This window comes from Elephas maximus, chromosome 10, assembly GCF_024166365.1.
Source record: "Elephas maximus indicus isolate mEleMax1 chromosome 10, mEleMax1 primary haplotype, whole genome shotgun sequence".
In the NCBI taxonomy this organism is placed as follows: domain Eukaryota; kingdom Metazoa; phylum Chordata; class Mammalia; order Proboscidea; family Elephantidae; genus Elephas; species Elephas maximus.
Window position 1 is genome coordinate 31,796,439 of NC_064828.1, and position 20,205 is coordinate 31,816,643.

At 41.6% G+C, this 20,205-nt stretch overlaps 1 protein-coding gene across 9 annotated transcripts in view; it reads right to left on the minus strand.

Annotated features, from left to right (window-relative positions):
- CHD8 (chromodomain helicase DNA binding protein 8) overlaps positions 1-19,504 on the minus strand; it is a 64,345-nt gene extending 44,841 nt beyond the window's left edge. For 4 of the 9 annotated variants that reach the window (XM_049897578.1, XM_049897576.1, XM_049897577.1 and 1 more), the window contains exon 1: positions 19,398-19,496. The gene's annotated coding sequence lies outside the window, so the exon portion shown is untranslated. Of the gene's footprint in view, positions 1-4,850; positions 5,115-5,148; positions 5,224-19,397 lie in introns of those variants that run through there. The other 5 variants (XM_049897579.1, XM_049897573.1, XM_049897574.1 and 2 more) reach the window with 4 other exon arrangements.
- Between the last annotated feature and the right edge of the window lie 701 nt (positions 19,505-20,205).

Genomic DNA, 20,205 nt, shown 5'->3' on the forward strand with positions numbered 1-20,205 from the left:
GGGAAATGTGAAGAAATTTGAGGATAGAGACACAGCAGAAAGAACACCCACATTTCTGCTTCAAAATTAAAACTAAAGATGGAAAAAAGAAACAAATCAAACCAACCCCCTTTTTGGGCTCTTACACCTACACACTTTTAAGTTCCTTTTTTGTCAGTAGTATTCAGTCAGCTATCTCTGTCCATTTCCTTTTACAATTATCATTTTCAGGTAGAGATAAGAAAATTTAACAATCGTTCATCTTCTATTTTTAGTCCTAAATTGGCAGAACTTAAAAATATACCACCAGCATTTCAGTGAATACAGATGAAGGTTTCTGGATACATTCTATTTTATAAATTTTCTTTGTATTCTGGATATCTTTGCTTCTTACTGGCAAAAATAACAACCTTTAACCAAGCTCATAGTACAAGCTCACCAAGCTTATAGTACAATTCTACCAGGGAGTTTTCCCCGAACTTTAGTCTAATTAACATATCAATTAATCTATACCTAGCATTTCAAAAGATCTTTTTCATAGTGATGGTAAAACACTTCCTCTGCAAGGGAGTCAAGGCTTTCTCCATTCTGGTTCCAATTTATATTCCCAACTTTGTCTCTCACCATTTCCTGTATCTCTCACCATCTCACTATGCCCTACATTCCAGTCCAATAGAGAATACATGGTTCCCTGAACATGATTCCTACCTCTGTGACTTTGCCTGCTATGCTGTAGCTTCGACTGAGACATCCTTACCACTCCCAACATGCCTCCCAGCTGAAATCTTACCCACCCTCACACGCCTCCTTCTACTCCATAAAGTCGGCCCTCATCCTCTGCCCCCTTAACATATAAGCAGTCTGTGGTGATTTGATCCCTCCACCTCCTTTGAGTACCCACAGCATTGTTTCCACCTTACTTAAGGCACTTATATTTAATATTTTACCAAAATGATGAGTCTCTTGTCCATGTCCCCTGAAGGCCCAAATGGTTCCTTTGTGCAAATTATAAAAAGCTGCCTGCTCCTCACGATGCTTTTCTGCCATCTGCTGGAAAATTGTCATACTAAATATATAAATTGATGATCCTGGATGTGTGCAATGCACACCCTGCACAACCCTGCATGATGGCTCAGCTGCTCTTTCCCTAAGAGATAGAAAGCTCCTGGATGATGGGGACCATGTCTTATTTGTCTATGGATCCCTGAGGAACCAGTAGGGTATCACAAACACAGTAGCAACTCAGAAAATACTTAATGAATTAATGTATTTGCCTGCAGTATCTGGACTGAACCATTCAGTCCTCACAAAACTAAATGGTATTTTTTCACTCTAAGATGAGACAGGAGAAAGCTTCCTATCTTTAAAAACTGAACTACAAATGACTGAAAGTATATTTACTAAATCCATATCTGGAATTTTAAGTTCATGAAGACACTGAAAAAAGAAAATTATCTAAAACAAGAAATTGTAAGTACATCACCACATAACTAATATAAATGAAAAAGTAGTATCTGTTCTTTATGTATAATAACAATGTTTGACAATCCAGGAAGGCTCTGCTTGATAAGACCATTTGTCCTAACTCCTGGAAGACATCAGATAAGACATTTGTCAGCGATACAGTATAGACCTGACTAAAGGAGACTTTTCCACATAACCCCCAAACTATTTTTTTTCCCTTTCCCAATTCACCTCAGTTATTCTTATGAAACAATATGATGTAGATTAATATTCCATAAACTCTGACATGAAGAAACAGATCTATCAGTAGTTGGCACATCAATCAAAGTTACGAAGTACACATCACACGTCCACCCATGCTAAACTAGATCTTCCCTGCTGTGCGAATCATACACCCTGCACAGCTCAACCAGGGTCCATTTCACTTCCCACTCCTGGTTAAACTTTCCCGCCAGCTCATTCCAGTCTCTCTTACCTAAAATCTACCTCAAAGTTACCCAAACTGGCAATCAGAAAAGTTATGGGTCTATCTTAATTTCATGAAAACCTATCAATAATTTTATAAATTGCCTCAAGTCAACATTTCCATCAGTTTTTTCTAGTTATGCCCTACTTTACCATCTATTACCTTTCATCTCTTGTTCATGGTCAGAGAAATTACACTAAATATCTAACAGCTAGGTGTCATACAAAAACCACAGCAACAGTTCCCATTAACTAGAAGTTTACGCCAATAATAGTTTTTAACCTGCCATTTCTTCCACGGGTTATTTTGTCCTTTCCACCATTTCATGTCATTTATGTATTCTTTCTAAGGCTCATCCTTCCATCTACAATGGCCCAACCTCAGAGAGCTATCTCAGCTTTTTAATTGAAGAAACAAAGCTAACAGTTTCTGAAATATTTCCTTATCCCCTATGACTCAAATATAAGCTTTTAAAAAACAGTGGTGCATTACCATTTACCTCCCCTTTCCCAATTTTTGGGCTGAACCTCTGCTTCTCCTGGATTAGTCTAGGCCCAATAATTTAAAAACCTCTCCACTGATTTAACGCCACACTACCAAGTATCATTAAGCCATGGTGACGTAGTGGTAAAGAGCTTGGCTGCTAATCAAAGAGGTCTGCGGTTCAAATCCACCAGCCGCTCCTTGGAAACCCTATAGGGCAGTTCTGCTCTGTCCTATAGGGTCACGATGAGTCAAAACAGACTCGATGGCACCTAACAATAACAACCGAGTATCATTACTTCTCAAGTCCATCCCATCAACTCACCCCTACTGACCCAATTCATCTCATCCATACTTTTTATCCTAGTCTCCTACTTCTTTTTAGCTCCCATCTTTAAGCTGTCACTGATTTGCCTAAGATTAAACCTTCCCCCAACATACCTCTAGCTTTCTTCACCCCTCCTCTATTTCTACTTGTGGTTCATCCTGGCTGTATACACATCTGGCCTATTTTATCAATCTCATCTATCTCATTAATTTTCTTCCATGGTTCAAACTCTAGTAGTAAAAATTAATGGATGTTAAGCAGGTTTCAAATATATGAAGCATTCAGATATTACTAAGAGAACCATCTGCGTAAATGAAGATGTCCTACCAGACTTTTACCATATTGGGAATAAAAAGCCAGTCTTGGCCTACCACTGTCCATAAGAGAAACACACACGTTCAAAAGGAAAGATAAGATTTTAGTAGCTGTATCTACGTAGTTACTTTTCACACCTCCAAACTAATGACCAGACTAATAACAACAATCTTGAGTGGTGAGAGTGGGAGAGAAATTTAATAAACTAATCAGTTAAGGTTAAATTCTCAAAACCACCTATCTATAATCACCAAATAACAAGCCAGCTACCTCTAGAGAAATCTTTTATATAAGGCAGTAATCATGCTTCATCCCATCTCCTTATTAAAGGAGAAACTACTGCTAATCCTATAGAAAGTGAGCCCCTCAAAGTTAAGTATAAACTGATATTCTGTTTTTTTGGGGAGATCTAGAGTCCCAACTCTCCTGTCTTTATTTTACATTTCTCCTCACTCTTTCCCACCAAAAAGGCATTTTTGAAATGCTACTCTATACTTTTCCATCTCATTCTCTCCATACTTTTCAACAAAGCAGTGATTCTCAACTAAGGGACGGAAAGTCTGTCCCTTTAGAAGGGCTTATGCAAATTAAAGATGGAGATAAATGTGTAGTCTGGAAAGAAAAAAGTGTATTCGGTATCATAATTTTACATTCATCAAATGGGAAAAAAAAAACCCATTTCATTGTTTAGGCTATTCATATTCAGTAAAATTTGACAATACCTTCTTAACCAGTGAGGATCTGTATAAAATAACACTGGGGGGGCAGGGGCATGCCTGGCTTGGTGGGTGTGATATTGATATATCTCTGTGGCTGCGGATTCTCACAGTCTCTCAAAGAGGAGTTTGTCATGGTTTATTGTTTATGATGAATGAGTTCTACTGCAATACATCAGTCCAGTTGTCGAACAGATAAAATCATATAAACTGAACTACAGACATCCATTCTCCATTTACGGATATCTCTGTATCGCCCATCCTCTTAGAAGATAATGAACACTGAATGCCATGTTTCTGAATACTAACCCTCTTTTGTAATATTCACTTTTAGAAAGTAACACCCATGCCCACTTAACCTCTCACTGCTCATAGATTGAGAAAAGAATAAATTATTTCACTTCAAAGTATAAATTTTGGAGGTGGAAACTGTATCCTTTCAAGGAGACCAGCTGCAGATATAAACACATGCTACTAAAATGCAAGATAGATAGATACAACTTAATTTAAATAACTCCCTTGAAGATAATCAGAAAGTCTAAAATAAAAATCACCAACATAATTTTAAAAGGGAAGCATTTAAAAATTACACCATGGAGACATTTGTGGGACTCAAAGGGCCTAAAATCTTGTAAAGAAAAGAGAGATAAACATCGAAGGTAAATGTAATTACAATTTAGGGCCACCAAGGGATCAGGGTGAAAGGACACAGACTGTAAGAAATGGAGCTTTTAAGTTAGAGACACTCAGGAGATTTTCTCAATAATACCGAGCTCCTGGTTATTTTCTCTATCTCCATTCTCACTGCCAAACGTGTGGCCACTCTGTTTTTGTTTTCCCAATTACTGAGGGTGAAAACACAATCAGGATGCACACTTTAGGATAAACATGGCTGGTAAAGTAAGCACTTCTGAATAAACAGGAAAAGCAAAATAGACAACTATGAAAACTAAAAGCATGTACATATGTTCACAGGGTAAAGAAGAAATTACAAAAATTATGTACTCATATGGGGGAAGGGCAGGGGCGAGGTAAGGAAGTGAGGGGCTGATGGAGAGGAAAATGCGGCTGGTGGTGGAGGGGAACCCGGGAACATTACCTGCTCAAACAGCCGGGGTTGGTGCCAGTAAGGCCCATACGACAGAGGCGGAAGATTTCTGGCAACTGGCGCCCCAAAAATGGAGATGAGGTACATGCACTTGAAGGAGGGATCCAGCGGGGGTGCCCTCCAGGGTGGGGATGGCCAAGGAGGGAAGATGCGGGGGGGGGGGTTGGGGGGTGGATGCCCAGGGTGAGAGCAATGTTAGAGCGGAAGCTGCAGGCTGAGAGGCCCGACAAGGGCTGATAGGGGTAAAGGAACCGTGCCTCACCCCAATGGGGAAGAGAAGCGGCTTTACCTGCAGCGGCCGTGGGGGGCCGGTTCACCCCTTTCGCTGTCTCTCCAGCACCAGTTCCCCCTCCTCCTGCGCAACCTAACTTGCTGCTCCCGCCCGCCCCGCATCCCCATTGGCTAAGGTCCATTGCCACTCAACAAAGGCGCAAAGACGCAAGACAGCGCACAGGGCGGGACTAGAAAAAGCGCTCCCCCCCCCCCAGCAGTGGTTAGGTTGAGAGCGCACGGAGAGGCCTATCCGGTTTCCAGGGCCAAGGCGAAGCCTGCAGCTTGCTTGAAAGAAGGGGGCCTGGCCAGAGGAACGGTCTCATGCTGAGGAAAACCAGTCTTGGGGATTAAATTCCCTACCACCTACACTGTATTCTGCACACCAAAGAGCGTAAACTCAGGTGGGAGGGTTCCGCACTAGACCAGCTCCGCCTCCCTGTGGATTCCCTGCCTTCCAGCAGCCCTGTCAACCCCTCTCCAGTAGCGACTATACCTTACCCTACTGCCCAATTAAAGGGGCCAAATCTTCCTTTTATCATGGGAGTCAGCCCAGTTGCTGCAATACCAAGCCTTTTACTCTTAAAAGATAAAGGACTCTGTCTGCCACAATTCATAGTAAAAAAACCCACTGCTGTCCAGTCAATTCCGACTCGTAGCGACCCTGCTGGACAGAGTAGAACAACCCCATAGTGTTTCCAAGGCTGTAATCCTTATGGGAGCTGACTGCATATCTTTCTCCAGCGGAGCAGCTACTTAGTTCCAACCACTGACCTTTTTGGTTAGCAGCCGAGTGCTTAATCACTCAACCCATAATAATGCTGGCTTGAATTCTTGATCCTCCAACCCTTTGGCAGTATGGCTCTCCAAGAGGCAATCCTTTCTGGGTGCCCCCTAACAATTTCTGCCTCCACCGCCCCCTCCCCGCACACACCCACTCCTCATCCCCAATCCTGGTCTCCCACCCCCACCTCGCTTCTCATGAAACTTAGCCCGTTTGACATATTGGCCAGTGTCCACTTGACAATGCCACTTGAGACCATTCTAATTCCCAATGAAACTAGTCAGCCTCAGAATGATAGTATACAAGCTTAAATCTCTCAAAGCAAACAGTTATTAAGAAACAGTTGCTTACCTCCCGACCACTAGTTTCCCTGAAAATAACCACCCTCAACACTGGAATCCTATCTTCTGTTCTCTGGGACAAAAACTACGAAGATGATCAACTAGGCCTTCCCATTAATCCATTGCCATCAAGTCAATTCTGACTCACAGCTATCCTACAGGACAGAGTAGAACTGCCCCATAGAGTTTCCAAGGAACACCTTAGGCCTCCTGTTTCTAAAGAACCTAGTTTCATTGCCATTGAATCAATTCCAACTCATACTGACCCTACAGGACAGAGCAGAACTGCCCCATAGGGTTTCCAAGGCTGTAATCTTTAGGGAAGCAGACTGCCACATCTTTCTCCCACGCACTGCCTGGTGGGTTTGAACCACTGACCTTTTGGTTAGCAGCCGAGCACTTAACCACTGCTCCACCAGGGCTCTTTCCACTGTTGCTAGGTACAACTAATTGCCTACTCCTGTAAAAGGCATTACTGCTTTCCCATTCACTCAGGCTCAAAGCTTGAAAGATAGGTCTCTGAAACCTTCTGTAGCCACCATCCAATGATTTGCCAAGTCCCACTGACTCTCCTGCAATATATCACAGACACAGGATATTGGAGCTGGCAAACTCTGGCAATCATATCAAGCCAATCCTCTTGTAGTACAGAGAACACTGAGGCTAGAGAGCTAAGTGATTCAACTACAAAATTAAGTGGCAAAGTCAGGATGCATACATCTGATTCCTCTCTTCTATTTTTGCTGCTACCTCCCTTATTCATGAGTTGCTTCTCCAAGAGAAAGAAGCCTCCTCATAACTAATCTCTCCCCCAAGTAATCCATCCTGCTATCAGGCCAATCCTCCTAAAACACAGTATGGCCATATCAGTCTCCTGCTTAAAAACTTTCAAAGGTTTCCTGTTACTTAAGCTATAAAGTCCAGTTTCCTTTTTTTTAATAATCAAGGCCACATCTTGCCTTTCCAATCTTATTTCTCACTATTCTTCTACATATACGCTTACATACCAGCCAAAAATGACAACTTACTTTTGCCATATACTGTGTTCAATCTGGGCCTAGCTAATGCTGTTGCCTTCAAATTACATGCATTTTTTACTTCATATCTTTGTCTTATCATCAAAATCCTACTTATTCTACATTCAATGCCTCTTCATTCATTATCTCAACATTTATTGTACACATGCTATACCAAGTAATATGCTAGTATCAAGGATTCAAATGTGACTAAGATATAATCTCTCCCTCAAAGATCTCACAGTAGGTAAGTATTTGTGTGCATATGTGGGGGAAGGTGACCAGTAAGGCCTATGACAACAGTGACAAAAGGAAACAATTATAATACAATGTGAATATGCAATGAAATCAGCAGGGGGGTACTACAAGAACTCAGTGGAAAGGTACTTAATAACTTAGGAGGAAAAGGTATCAAGGAAGTAGCTTCTTAAAGGATGAGAAGTTAATCAGGTTGGAAGGGAGGGTAGGCTAAAAGTAAAGGGTATTCCAGGCAGCAGGGTCAATAAGAGGAAAGACAGTAAAAGCACAGAGAAACAGCATAAGGCATATAGAGGAAACTAAGCAGTTCTGCAGTTCAGTCTGAGTAAAGTGTAAATTACAAAGAAGAAACTGGAGGGAAATGAGGTTGAAGGGACAGGTAAAGGCCAAATCGTGGACGATCTTCAATGTCACAGCAAAGCTTTCTCTCATGGGCAATGTGGAACCACTGAAACATGGAATGACATGGTGAGAATTACATTTTAGTTAGTGAACTCTGGCTACTGGATATAGATTTAGGGGTAAGCAAACAGAGGCTGCAGAAGTTAGGAGGCTGCTGTAGTAATCCAGGAGAGCTGTATTACAGGTATTTGTTTTGTTTTTTTCATCTGCTCAGCAACCAAAAGTCCCCTTCCTATATTGCGGGACTAACATAAGCATCTTCAGTGGGAAGCTGGGTCTCACCTCCCTGAATAGAGCCAGAGGGAGCTCCCCCTCCCTTTTTCTAGCAGATAGGAAGTAGACACATGGCCTAGGCTAGTTTAAGTGGACACTCTTGCTGGAGGACTTTGACTCTGTTCTGGAAGGGTGATGCAAAGACCCAGGACCAACCAGGCAGACAACAGTCAACAGTGGCAGACTCTAGAGTTAAACAGCAGCATTCTAAACAGAGTTTTTCTGTGGTGTGATGCTGGCTGTGCTCTCTGTGGCCTAGCCTCCTTGGTTTCAGACCATTTTCTAAACCAGGTTCTCTAGCGTTCATGTTGATTTTGTAAGCCACCCAATATCCTTCAATACATTCCCTTTCTGCCTAAGTTAGTCATATAATTTCTGTTGTTTCCAACTAAGAACCCTAACAAGATGCCTTTAAAGAAGAAGAAAAAAAAAAAAGTTGCTGTTGAGTCAATTCCAACTCATAGCAACCCTATAGCACGGAGCAAAACTGCTCCATAGGGTTTCCAAGGAGTAGCTGGTGGATTTGAACGGCCAACCTTTTGGTTAGCAGCCAAATGCTTAACCATTGTGCCATCAGGGCTCCCCCAACAAGATGCTCAGGGCAACTATATTGCTAGAGCAATACAGTTCAAAAGGTAACGATGGGAAGGGACACAGCAGTGAAATACCTAGGGGATAAAAATCAGTAGAGGGAATGATGAATTCAGCCAAGTTGAATATGAGTTGCCTTCAGTATGTTACAACATTCAACAGAGAATTCGTTGTATGAGTCTAAAAGTCTAAATTTAGTTATTAGCATCTATGGGTTTTTGTTTTTTAAGTGGTAGTTGAAGCCCTGGTGGCACAGTGGTTAAGAGCTATGGCTGCTAACCAAAAGGTCAGCAGTTTGAATCCACCAGCCACTCCTTGAAAACCCTGTGGGGCAGTTCTGCTCTGACCTATAGGGTTGCTATGAGTCAAAATCGACATGAGAGCTATGGGTTTTGGGTTTAAGTGGTAGCTGGAAGAATGGAGGTTACTCAGGGTGTGTGAAGAGCAGGGCAAGTATAAGAAAAACTGCACAAGTACTGTTGGGAAGACAATATAGAATATTGGGGTCTGTGAAGAACTGGGGAACCCATGTCCATTCCAAAAAGAAGAGCTGCTATTCAGCTCTAATTAAGTGGTGCTGCATGGAAACAGGGTAGAGCAAGAACTTCAGATTTTTTCAAAAGTAAAAAATAAAGATTTATGTAAAACTTTGAGGATTTTAATTGTAGACAACTAAATTGAAATATTTTTAAACACTATACGGACTGGACAAAACACTTAGCTCCAGACCTACTTTTGGATTCAAAACTGTTATGAGATTTTTGGTGTAGACTGAGAAAAGCAAAGGAGGAACTCTGGAAAACATCAGGATTTAAGAACCAAAATAATATGCCTACCGTGGCACAGTGGTTAGGAATTCAGCTGCTAATCAAAAGGTTGGCAGTTTGAATCCACCAGCTGCTCCTTGAAAACCCTTATAGGGCAGTTCTACTCTGTCTCACAGGGTTGCTATGAGTCAAAATCGATTCAACAGCAACAGGTTTGGTTTTGAGTTTACTAAGCAGGCAGAGAAGGGACAGCCAGAGAAGTAGGAGAATGCAATGTCAGATGCAGAGAGGAGAGATGTGCAAGGGGAAGAAGTGATCGATTGTACTGAACAAAGGAAAAAGGTCCAGTAACATAAGAACTTTAAAGTGTCCACTAGAATTAGGAATTAAAAGCATTTCTGATTCCTAATTTTCATTGTCAAACCAGAAGTAATTTGTCCCACAGGAGTTTTCATAGCATCTTCTGCTTCGTATTTTAGTTATATTTGTACATGGAGGTATAATGAATGAACTTTGAAGTCAGAGGGATCTGGGTTCAAATCTCTGTTCCACCAATTAATATTTACATAACCTTGAGGAATTAACCTTTCCAAGTCCAGTTCATTCTTCTGCATAAAAGCTATAATAATACCCAGCTAAAGGCCATTAATGAAGATTAATGAAGTACCTAGGATAGTACTTGGCCCAACCCCAGGGCCGTCGAGTCGATTCTGACTCATAGCGACCCTATCATAAGGGCTATATCCTAGGAAGTGCTCAACAAATGTTGCTGGATAGATAACTGGATTTTTTTTTTTTTTTTTTGGGCGTCAGTGTCACTGTCTACCTAGGAGGATGCTAACCAATCAGCCTTAGAGGGGATCACCACCCAGATTAATGTGCAAAAGAATTAATTTCAGTAGGCTAAAACCTATGATCTTGAGTATGCACTCTAGCTCTCTCTACACTGAACCCAATTTAAGGTGAAAAGGAATAACAACATTCTTGATTCTGGAGTCTGACGATCATGTTCAATTAACTGGCTTCAGTCAACCTAAACCTACTTACTATAGATGTACTAAGTTACTAGTACCCAAATTTGAGTGGTATGAGACCTAAATTAAGACTCCCAGGAATCCAAGGAAGGGTTATAAAGAGTTCAGAAAAACCACTCCATCTTTAAACACTTTCCCCATGGCTTCCAAGGACACCACATTTTTCTGCTTTTCCTACTAACTCTGGCCACCTCTCTTTTGCTATTCTTTTCCTCTAAAAACCGCTGAAGTTCATCAAGATCTGGTCCTAGGCCTTCTTTCCTTCTCCTTCTATATTTTATTTTCAATGATGTCTTATTCACATTCATGACCTCAAATATTACTCATTTATTTCTTCAACAAACTATATGCTTACACCTCTCATTTATATGTTTGGGCAAAACGTCACTTCTGGACTCAAGACCTGTATATCCACCATCTACCTGCTTGCTCAATAGCTCTTTTTGGTAGTCTTTCCAGTTCCCTACCACCACTTGTGTACATGCACAAAGAAGCTGTGTAATCATGCTCCAGCATTTCCTATTTAACCATGGCTGCAGAGACCAGAAACCTTTTTTCTTACCACCCATATCCAGTATTTTTAAATCCTATCTTTACCTCTTAAATACTCCTCAAATCCACCCACTTCTGCCTCAATTGCCATTCTGGCTCAATTTACATTCTCACTCTCTTGGACTATTGCAAGTACCTTCGAAGTGATTTCTCATGATTCTGCCTGTTTAATTCTTACTTATCCTTCTTAGCTCATTTCAACATAACCATTTCAAAGAAAAGCTTTGCCTGGCCTCCTAGACTGGTAAACAGTTAAATTTATTGAACGTAGACTACATGTCAGGTGCTCCTAGAAGCAATGCAAGTGTATTAACATATTTAATCTTCTTAACAAGCCTAAGGCAACCATCCTTATTATTTTACAGATGAGGAAACTGAGGTACACAGAGATGAGAAACTTCCCCGAGATTCCACAACCAGCCAAGAGTGGTACCAGATGTGAATTTAGGTAGTGTGGCTTCAGGAGCCTGTGTGGCACAAGTGGTTTGCGATCCGGTGCTACCCTCGGGGTTGGTTATTTAAACCTACCAAACGGCTCTATGGAAGAAAGGCTTGGCAAACTTCTTCCATAAAGATTACAGCCAAGAAAACTCTATGGAGCAATTCTACTCTGTAACACATGTGGTCGCCTTGACTTGGGGGCCAACTCAACGGCAGCTAACAACAGTGTGGCTTCATTATCGTTGTTGTGTGTCATCGTGCCAAACAACCCTGTATGACAGAGTACAACTGCCCCATTAGGTTTCCTAGGCTGTAATCTTTACGGGAGCAGATCGCCCGGTCTTTTCTCCCACCACTGGGCTGGTTCCAACCACAGACCTTTCAGTTAGTAGACAAGCGCTTAACCACTAGACTACGAGGAGTCTTTCTGCTATCACTATCATCCTACTATATTGCACTCCAGGTTACTTGCTCCTATTATACATTTTCATAATATCCAGTACTTCTCCACTGTAGTAGAGATGGGGTAACTGGTTACATAATTGTTTGATGTCCATTTCCCACCCCCCATTAAAATGTAAATTTCTCAAGGGCAATGGCAATGTGTGTCTTGTTCTCTACAGCATTGCCTTTCCTTCTCAGGAGGTAATGGACATTTAATGTACTTTTGTGGAAAAAACATGCATTTCTAGTGCAGTGGTGGGTCTGCGGTAGGGTAATGGGGACGTTTCTAAGCAAAGGAAAAAGGGCTTCCCTCAGTCAGCCTATAGCGGCTGCATTTTCTAACCAGAAACACTCAAACGCATCATAAAATCCTAAGTATCTTCACTTTTTAGGACCTCCAGCAGACACAGCCTTTACATACTACAGAAGTGGGCAGTATGCAATACACGTAAAATATTGTTTTGGAAGTAATAAAACGTTAGTTATCCCCTTTAGGCTTGGGACCACAAAGCCTCACTGGTGACCAATCTAAATCTGTAGCAAGAAATGAGTGGATTATGTTACACCTTTATGATTCAAAAATCCAGCACAGACTCATTTGTAAGTCAGCCTCACTGTAGATTTTTTTTCCAATCAGACCCTGGTGTTTTGGCTTAACTGTGACGACAGAAAATAAGAACCTAATCTTTAAGGATCATTGGCTTTAGGTCAAGTTAGACTGAATCTGGAGAAGTTTGTCTTCACTGGCTCATGGTCACCAAAGTGAAAAGTAATATTCTGGGCCCCAGATGAGGAATATCTAACTTGTATCCCCAAGCGGTATCACCTGGTATTGCACCACTTTTGAGCATCCAGCTTGAGTAGCAATACACATATTTTAGTCAGCAGCGTCCTAGTCCTCTTTATGCTCCCCGCACAGCCCTTGCCTGTACTGTTTTAACTGGGCCAAATACACATACATTAGTTCACCCTAACCATAAAATATAAATATTTACTTAGTTCAATTAGAGGCTATGTTTATTGCAACACTTATGTTAAAAAAAAAAAAAAAGCAGAGGAGAGAGAGGAGAGACAGTATAAAGCACTCATAAGAACCATGCCTACAGGCACAAAAATTGACCCTATTAACAAGGACTGATGAAAACTTAGTGGGTTAATTTAACTTGTACTGGCCAAAAAAAATGGAGTTATTTGCAAGACTGACCAAGTAATTTTCCTCTGTAGTGCTCAAAGTATTTCACATAATCTTATCTTCAAAATAACTAAGTTAAATAAAAGAAACAAACTAATGTTCTTTTTTTTTTTCCTTTTAACAGACAAAGATACAAAGACAAAGAGAAATTTTACATTCTCAAGGTTCTACAGCTGCTAAATACAGAGACTACCAAACGCCTACCTGTCCAGTGTTTTGGTCAAAGTCAGTACTGTCCAGTCTTGTTCTCCCAGGGTTCAACACTGAACTTTTTAGATGGAGGAATGCTGGAGAGTGAACGGGGCTTTGAAGTGAGACAGACCAGCGTCCAGCTCCTGGTTAAGTTACCTAGCCCCGCTAAGCCTTTCTTCTCTTCTGTAAAATGAATCTAACATTGCACACATTTCGGGGTTATTCTGAAGATTAAAAGATAATGTACAATGCTTGGCATGAAGTAGGCAAATAAAAAGGTGCTCCTGATTACCTGTCCAATACTTTAAAACAGTACCATTAAAGGCTTGTCTCAAAACAAAATTTATTTAATTCTTACTTATCCTCATAGCTCATTTCAACATTACCATTGCAAAGAAAAGCTTACTCCTCAGTGTTGGCAGAGCTGATCTGCTAAGCAGAATAGTGGGATGTTCAAATAGATGTATAAGTTTCACAATTAGAATAGCAAGACTGCTGGGGAGGATGAAAGGGCTCTGGTACTACCACACTGAGAAAGCAGCACAACCCTTTAACCTCACAGCCATGGAACACAGACTTCAACCAGCACTGGTGTCTAGGGCAACATCCCAGATAATTCAACTAATCACTTTTATGGTTGTAGGAATGATGGCAGTGTGTTTCCCAAGTACTCTATTTACAATATCTGCTTGTGGTAACATAGTTCTCCAAATGACTAGGCTGTGTCTGGGTAGTTCACATGCCCAGATCCAGCTTTTGATGCCCATGACTTCCAAGACAGAAGTGAATGCAAGTTATGTATTTAAAACCTCATGAAAAAGGTCCCCAACACAATGCATACCGAAAAACAGCAAAAGCTCTACTTTTTACAGGGTCTTGATATGTAATCTGGAACCCTGGTGGCGCAGTGGTTAAGCGCTCAGCTGCTAATCGAAAGGTTAGTGGTTCGAACCCACCAGCCGCTCCTTGGGAGAAAGATGTGGCAACCTGCTTCCCTAAAGATTACAGCCATGGAAACCCTATGGGACAGTTCTACTCTGTTCTACATACAGAGTTGGAATCAACTGGACGGCTAAGGGTTTGGCTTTTGTTTTTTTTTTTTGATATGGTTTCTAAGGAGCACTTGGTGGATTCGAACTGCCGACCTTTTGGTTAGCGGCCAAACTCTTAGCCACTACACTACACCACCAGGGTTTCCAAAATGTGCCTCACTCCCCCCAAAAAAGAAGAATGACTGAGTACTGAGTAGATACAGTGAAGAATAAAACACTGAGTGAAAGTTCAGTGTTCATGCAACTTAAACCAAAAACTCCGTTGCCGTCCAGTGGATTCCAACTCATAACACCCCTATAGGACTGGCACAGTGGTTAAGTGCTATGACTGCTAACCAAAGGGTCAGCAGTTCGAATCCGCCAGGCGCTCCTTGGAAACTCTATGGGGCAGAGTTCTACTCTGTCCTATAAGGTCACTATGAGTCGGAATCGACTCGACGGCACTGGGTTTGTTTTTTTTTTTTGTTGTTAGGACAGAGCAAAACTGCCCCATACGTTTCCAAGGAGCGGCTGGTGGATTCAAACTGCAGAACTTTTGGTTAGCAGCTGAGTTCTAAACCACTGCGCCACCAGGGCTCCTTCATGCAACTTGGTAACCCCATTAAAAAACCCAGAAAATCTTCCCCTTCACAAAGTTTACTTAGGTAAATGCATAAAATCTGATAAAATCACAACCTGTACACAAAATTCTATTATAATTTGGGTTCTAAATAGGCAGCCAACCTACAGAAATCACTGGTTACTTCTGGAACCAACCTAAAAAACTTCCCATATTGCTAATGGGACAATGCACCTCTAGATACTCATATTCCAGAGGAATAATCCCCAAAGACAAAAGAAAAGAAAGCAAACAGGAGAGACCAAAGCTTTTTATAGCGACAACTAGACACAATTTGCGAAACCTGACAGACTTTACAGCTCTTGAATATCCTTCCTCTGAAATGAAATTAATAATTCACTTAATATATTCTGTCTCAGAAAGGAGCCCAGGTGGTGCAGCAGTTAAGAGCTCAGTTGCTAACCAAAAGGTCAGCAGTTTGAATCCACCAGCCGCTCCCTGGATAGCCTATAGGGCAGTTCTACCTGGAAACCCTATGAGGTCGCTATGAGTCGGAATCAACTCAACAGCAATGGGTGTTTTTTTTTTTTTTTTGGTTTGTCTCAGAAAGTTACTGACATACAGGAGAATTACAGACTCTCAAAACAAATAGGTGTTATTATGGAATTACGAATTACTGGAATACCGGGATATTACCGAAAGAATTAGGACTATCACATTTAAAGTGTTGACATACAGGGGAGAAAAGAAACACAGTACTGGAAATTATCACCTACTAACTTCAGTAGCATGTCATTTCATTATCTTCTAAAAAGGAAATAAAGTCTGAAAATGCCGACTGAAATGAAGCCACGTACAATAAATATCTCTGGAAATGTTTGGAGGAAATGAATCGGGAATGTTTCACTTATTCAATCACCATTTCAAAGAAAAGCTTACTCCTCAGAGTGACAGTCAATCCTTTCCTAATAATTATGAATAACAGTAAATAATTATTTTTAAATCCTTAGTTTACCTTTGAAATCTTTTTTGTACTTTTACGTGAACATGAATGAATCTACTGGTCTGGGAACTCTTTTCAAACAAACTACTGAGAACATACAGGACAGCCTGAATTTGAAGAAGCTAGAACGTTGTCTAGGTTCCCTCCTCTGCTCCGCTGCTTTGAATATACTCCTGGACCCCACCGTGTTGAAGATGAGTGTAAACCAACTATCTATGCCAGGCTGAGTTCTATCTATGCCTCCTGGATTTTTGATTATCATGAAACATACGGAAACCCTGGTGGCATAGTGGTTAAGTGCTACAACTGCTAACCAAAAGGTCGGCAGTTCAAATCCACCAGGCGCTCCTTGGAAACTCTATGGGGCAGTTCTACTCTGTCTTATAGAGTTGCTATGAGTCAGAATCAACTCGATGGCAATGGGTATTTTTGGTTTTATGTAACATACATTAATGGGTAGAAATTGTGTTATTTTTTAAAGTCTCCTGATGTAATCTGAAAACAAGAACTAAGATCTTTTAAAGTTGACCATTTTGTTTCATCAGGCATTAACCAAGAGCCTATAGCGAAGGACAGAAAGTAATGGGCAATAAAAGGACTAAAGAAGTAAGTTACTTACAAAACAATCTAATGAGAAATCTCAGGGACTAACATACTTTGTAATTTAAATCTAAAATACTCCATAACTACAAAGAGGTAAACTTATTTTGTCAATAAAAATATAATGGAAAGTTTAAAGGCAATACGAAATAGTTAGAAAACACAAAAAAAGAATTAAATTATAGCACACAAAACAAAAGTTAGAGGTTAAGAGAGAAAAAAGGTTATTCAGGAAAAAACTTAGTGTTCAGTTAATGGTAAGTAAGCTTTTAAGCAAAAGAAAGTGGCTCATAGAACAGCTTGCTCATATAGAAATGCAAATACTCGGTATCAAAGAAAAACATCTTGGAAATTAGGGTCTCTTTACATTCTCTGAAAGGCCTCAGCAAAACAGAGGCAAAGAAGTGCAATGTCAGTGAATTAACACAAAAAGCAAAGTGAACAGGAACATTTAACAGTAGAGTGAAAGGAGGACCACCAACTTTGTGGGGAAAAAGAATAAAAAATTAAAGAGGAAATATAAGAAATTAAACTGAGTAAGATATGAAACATGATAGTCTGTCAATGAATCAAATGTTAAAGGTAAAATAGTAAATACTAGGTCAGTTACAGCAGTGACCTGCAGATTAAGGACTTACTCAAATCTTACTCAAATGCAAGTCCACAAGTGAAATGACTTCTAGAGGTGGAGGTTGAGGGTCCAGAAAAATGTGTCTTCTGTTAATCCCCTAAGTATTAATTAGGCTCAATGTAAGGTTAGAAGATAGCGTAACTCTTCCAGGCCTGTGGACAAACAGTATCTCCAAAGCACTTAGCGTTCACCTCTGAAAATGTTACAATCCTCTTGCAGATGAGAATATCAAACCTCATTCTTTCAAACAAGCACAGTTCTTGGGACTCTCAAATTAATATTAAATGGTGGGAGATGTGTACAGTGGCTTATTTTAAAGAATGCTCCCCCTCACCATCCTACATTACCTCTCAGAAATTCAACCCTTCACATAAAATGTCAATTTTTTCCTATTTCAACTAAAGCTCTGCAGTGGTGGTTACGATAATGCCAAGATTTCTCCACCCCATCACCCAGCAATGCTGCAGAGAAGGCTGCCCTGGGAAACACAAGATCTGTGTTTCCTGGTAAGTCACGATCAGCTCGGCAGATTCATTTTCTATCTAGTATTTAAATGGATTTTGTTAATTTGAGAAGTGATAAAACCAAAGGCCATATGCACAGGTTAGATTAAAGCATGGAGAAGGTGTGAACTGTACAAGTACCCATATATTGCTCCATCAAATGCCTTATCCCAATCCATTACTCCTTTGCTATTTCAGTTTTAAACCTTCCTCCAAGCCTGTGCCTATCTCTTTTTGGCCACTGTTCTTCATCATGACATGCCACTCTTGCAACATAGATCTTCTTAAATGGCAACTATCGTTTTTCTTATCATAACTTTTTCCCCTCTCAAGGGGTGGGATCATTCCAAAATATTAGGAATGGGGAGCTTCCCATACTCAGGCCCTTCGAGGCTGACTGCAATTTATTCTGAAATCTAGCTGGTGACCAAGGCAGAAGAAATGCATAAGTAGAAGTCATCATCTAAACAACTAGCAGAGGACATTACCCAAATCACAAACTCACCTTCTAGTATCTAAAGTGCCTTGCACCAGATAGGACCTCAGTTGCTGCTAAGGATAACCCAAACAGTCAGTGAGTCTCTGACTGAGTTCACAGGCTCAGAGCAACAAGGAGATTAAACGATCCGCCCATGCTGGTGTGATGAAGGCCTGCAGCAGACACTGATCATGCAACGCCTCTGGCTGTGTACTTGGTGTGCTCCCCTATATCTGCTCTTTAAAAAAAGACATTGAATTCCAAGTCTTTGACTACTGGCTGGCTCACCGTGCCCAATCACTGAAATGAGACTGGATCACTAAATATACGTGTGTGTGTACGTCTTCTTCGAAGACCTTAATCACTTCAGGCCTGCTCCAAAAAAGGCAGAGGCTGCTGCATTTGCACAGCCGCTGCACTGGGCGGAGAAATTCCCTGCGACACTACACACAGGTAAATAAAGAAACTGCATTTGCCCCGAGGCAAGAAGAGGGGTCTTCTGCCTGGGGAGAGTTTACATAATGCACCATAAACCCACTGAACTCTGCATATGTGTCAAAGGAGATGCAAGGCTTGCGCTCCTCTCTTCCCACCATGTCTAAACACACTCCAACAGCTTGCCCTTTTCTCCCAGAAGACCCACAGAAATTGTACCTAAGAATGTACAGCAACCTGCGCACGCTCACCCTATGCTTTCTTACTCACCTCTATTATTTAAAAAAAAGGGGCGGGGGGGGAGAAAAAGAAACCTAACCTCCCACTTCTGAGTCCAAAGTATGGAGTAACCAAACAGAGTCGGGGAGTTTACCCTCCCCTGAAGGAGAAAGGAGAACAAGGAGCTGCCTCAAATCTATACCACGCCCAGTAATGCAATGACAAGCCTTAAAAAAGCAACAGCGGCCCGGGCAGGCCCCTCACGGGTTGGCCGGACTCGGGCCCCGCGGGCCCGCAGGCACCCTCTTCCCCTGGCCTCTCACAAAGAAGAATGGTTCAGTCCAGAGCATCACCCAACACCTGATTCCTCACAAGTGGGGGACAGGCGGGGGGCGGGAGCGGAAGGAGGATAATGAGTTAATGAAATTAATTCTAAGAGCTTTAGCTTTTGCTAGGACTCGTGGAGCAGCACTGAGAAGTCCATGTGAGCGGGAAGCCTACCTGAACAAGTCCTGGTGCTTCTTTTCCAGCCCCGTTTCAACTCACCCTTTCGGAGAACAAGGCGCTTTCCGGCGGAGCATGGCCAGCTCTCGTCTCAACCGAGCTTGCTAGTAGTCCATTCTCCCTCGGCTCCGCCCACCTGCCCTCCCACCCACCAATGGCAAGGCTGAAGCCCGGCCTCTTCCAGCATGGTAGTGTGAGCGCCATCCAGGAAGTCTCCTGTGAGTGGGAGGTCCTAAAAGGCTGGGAAGGGTACGTAGGCAACCACAGATATGCCTGATTGAAAATAAAAATCTGGCGGCAGCTCGTCTCTGATGGCTCAGTTCACAGGCGCTCAGGCCTTTCGGCATCTTTTTTTTTTTTTTTTTTAGACCCCGGCCGTTGGGGGCGCTCTAAACTAAAACATTTAGTTACCTGTGTCTAGGAAGCCATCTTGGCTCAGGCTGGTGCCTTGGGGGCGGGGAGAGGGAAGGAGTGTTTGAGCAATATGAAGTCATTTTCCACGTTTTACCCGACTACTCGGGACCAGCCCCAACATTCTCACCTTTATATAATCAGGATGTAACCTCAATCATTATAGGGGAGAGACTCTGTAATGCCGAATATGGTTAGAAGCAACCGTATCACCCTCCCACTTAACTGCACAAGTGAAGCAATTTTACCATTGAAAGCAAAAACCAATTCTTCAGATGAGACTGGGTGCTCCCAGTTCCTGGAATAATCCTTTATAGACACCTCACTCCTCAGAGCATCAGCACATAACCAACATAGGTTATGTATCTATTCTAAAAAAAAAAAAAACTATTCT